Consider the following 3,287-nt stretch of genomic DNA (forward strand, 5'->3'; position numbering starts at 1 on the left):
TAATGGTGTTTATTGCTTGGAAAAGGGTGGAACCGAGATGTTGCTTATAGCTTGGAAATGGGTTAAACTTGGTACACAGGTTTATGATGATAATGTATCAATGACAATCGATAGCTTTATTATCACTTAAGTTAGAATTCTAATATTTGCGACAATTGGCTGAATGGTGTTTGCTGCATTTAATCTAACTCGAAAAGTCACTAAAAAAATATCATTATGCCCCTTTGTCACCAAGTTAACAAGAGATTTTGTCAAACATTATGCCCCCCCTGAGGGCCATGTTGTCAGGATTATATGGACAATTGAATGAAATATGCATGGACCGAAATGACAGCTGATTTGTTGCCGTTAAGGCAGTTTTAAAATTATGACCATTAAAGTGTGAGGATAGAGTGTGTTATGACCATGACCTTTGACTCTATGAACTCAAAATCCAGAGTCATCAGCAGGTCACCAGAAACCTAAATGTCAAGTTCGAGGGCCATGGGTGCAGGCATTGTCAAGTTATCACACAGACAAGTTTTTTTCGTTCAAGGTCACTGTGACCTTGACCTTTGACCCCTTAAATCATAAGGGGTCATCTACAAGTCAGATGCAACTCCAAGTCAAGTTTGAAGGTCATGGGTTCAGGCATTGTTGAGTTATCACTCGGACAACCTTTTACCATTCAAGATCACTGTGACCTTGACCTTTGGCTCTATAAATCCTAAAATCAATAAGGGTGATCTACTGATCAGGCTTAACATCCATGTCAAGTTTAATGATCATAGGTTCAGGCATTGTGGAGATATCAGTGAGAGAAGATTTGTTAACTTTTTTGCGTTAAAGGTTACTGTGACATTGACCTTGGCCTGATGACCCCCAAAGACGATAGGGGTCATCTACTGGGCAGGCCCAACCTTCATGTCAAGTTTGATGACCATAGGTCCAGGAATTGTCGAGGTTGCTTTCAAGGTCACTGTGACCTTGACCTTTGACCCCTAAAATAAATAGGGGTCATCTACTGGTCAGGCCCAACCTCCATGTCAAGTTTGAGGGCCATGGGTGCAGGCATTGTTGAGTTATCACTCGGACAACCTTTTATCATTCAAGGTCACTGTGACCTTGACCTTTGGCCCAATGACCCCTAAAATCAATAGGGACCATCTTCTGGCCAGGCCCAACCTCCAAGTCAAGTTTGAGGGCCATGGTTGCAGGCATTGTCGAGTTATCACTCAGATAACCTTTTACCATTCCAGGTCACTGTGACCTTGACCTTTAGCCCAATGACCCCTAAAATCAATAGGGACCATCTTCTGGCCAGGCCCAACCTCCAAGTCAAGTTTGAGGGCCATGGGTGCAGGCATTGTCAAGTTATCACAAGGAAAACCTTTAACCATTCAAGGTGACTGTGACCTTGACCTTTGGCCCGATGACCCCCAAAAAACAATAGGGGTCTTCTACTGGTCTGGCCCAACCTCCAATTCAATTATGAGGGCCATGGGTGCAGGCATTGTCGAATTATCACTCGGACAACCTTTTACCATTCAAGGTGACTGTGACCTTGACCTTTGGCCCGATGACCCCCAAAAACAATAGGGGTCATCTACTGGTCAGGCCCAACCTCCAATTCAATTATGAGGGCCATGGGTGCAGGCATTGTTGAGTTATCACTCGGACAACCTTTTACCATTCCAGGTCACTGTGAACTTGACCTTTGACCCGATGAGCCCCAAAAACAATAGGGGTCAGCTACTGGTCAGGCCCAACCTCCAAGTCAAGTTTGAGGGCCATGGGTGCAGGCATTGTCAAGTTATCACTCGGACGACCTTTTACCATTCAAGGTCACTGTGACCTTGACCTTTGGCCTGATGACCCCCCAAAACAATAGGGGTCATCTACTGGTCAGGCCCAACCTCAATGTCAAGTTTGAGGGCCATGGGTGCAGGCATTGTTGAGTTATCACTCGGACAAGCTTTAAAATTATTTTACCATTAAAGGTCACTGTGACCTTGACCTTTGACCCGATGACCACCAAAATCAATAGGGGTCATCTACTGATCAGGCCCAACTTTCATGTGAAGTTTGATGACCATACGTCAAGGAATTGTTGAGTTATCACTCGGACAAGCTTTGGTCTACCGACGGACCGACCGACCGACCGACATACCGACATGCCTGTGCAAAGCAATATACCCCTCTTCTTCGAAGGGGGGCATAAATATATAATTCTACTTCGAGATGAACATCTCTACGTTCATGTGCTATGATGATCAAGTCCCCCGTTCTAATTTGATTGTAAATTCATAATTTCGTAGAACTGGCTTGAGCAACAAGATCACCAGTACTGATTTGCCCACAAGTACGAGAGCCAAATTTCTCAAAAAGTAGTAAGTCTTGAAAGTCCTTTAATGTACTTGCCAAAACAGTATGTTTAGACCATTCCTCATTGTTCCATTAATTTATACATTTTGCTAAAGATAGGTTTGAAGCTGCATTGTATAATAATTACATGATAATCATCAATGCCGCAAAGGTAACACAATGTTTATTTAAACAGTTGACCATGACCTTCAACAAAACAGAGCGCGAACAAATCTTAAGGGAGCCCTCCACATGTTCTTAAGATGATGAACAAAACTGTAGTTATTGGCTGGAAACAATTTTTTTATGTTTAGTTACGGTGATAGTGAACTTTGACAGAACTTACCCAAATGCAATCCCAAGCGAGCTCTCCATGTACTTACTCAGGGCTTCCATTAAGGATTTGAAACTGGAAGTATGAACTTCCTGGCCATCAATATTGGAATTTTTTCAATAAAATTTGGAAGTTTAAGTCTCCCGAATACAATAATTGTTTCCACTATTTTTTTTTAACTAGCTTGTTAAATATCAAATTATTCACAGATTTATATTATAATAATTCATTTTACTTAAAGACTGATTAAAAATATGAACATAAAAGTAAAATTGCCACAAGGTTTTGATATTTTGAACTTCCAAGCTTTCATCTTCGGATTTTTTTTTCAAAATATTGGAAGTTTTTGTACTTCCAAGGAATCAACTTTGGAAGTTTTAACCCATTTCTAGGAAGTAATATACTTCCAAACTTCCTTTAATGGAAGCCCTGCTTACTATACACCAAGTTTGGTGTCGATATGATAAACAGAACTGAAGTTAACCCCTGGTTAGACGACCGCCCGCCCAACAACACTTCTTATAACCTGGTTTTCGTTTGAAAACCTGCATAAAAGTATCGTAGAGGTTTTTTTTCCTTTTAGGTTTAATTTTTAAATCAACAAGGAGAA

Source organism: Mya arenaria, chromosome 4, assembly GCF_026914265.1.
Source record: "Mya arenaria isolate MELC-2E11 chromosome 4, ASM2691426v1".
NCBI lineage: Eukaryota > Metazoa > Mollusca > Bivalvia > Myida > Myidae > Mya > Mya arenaria.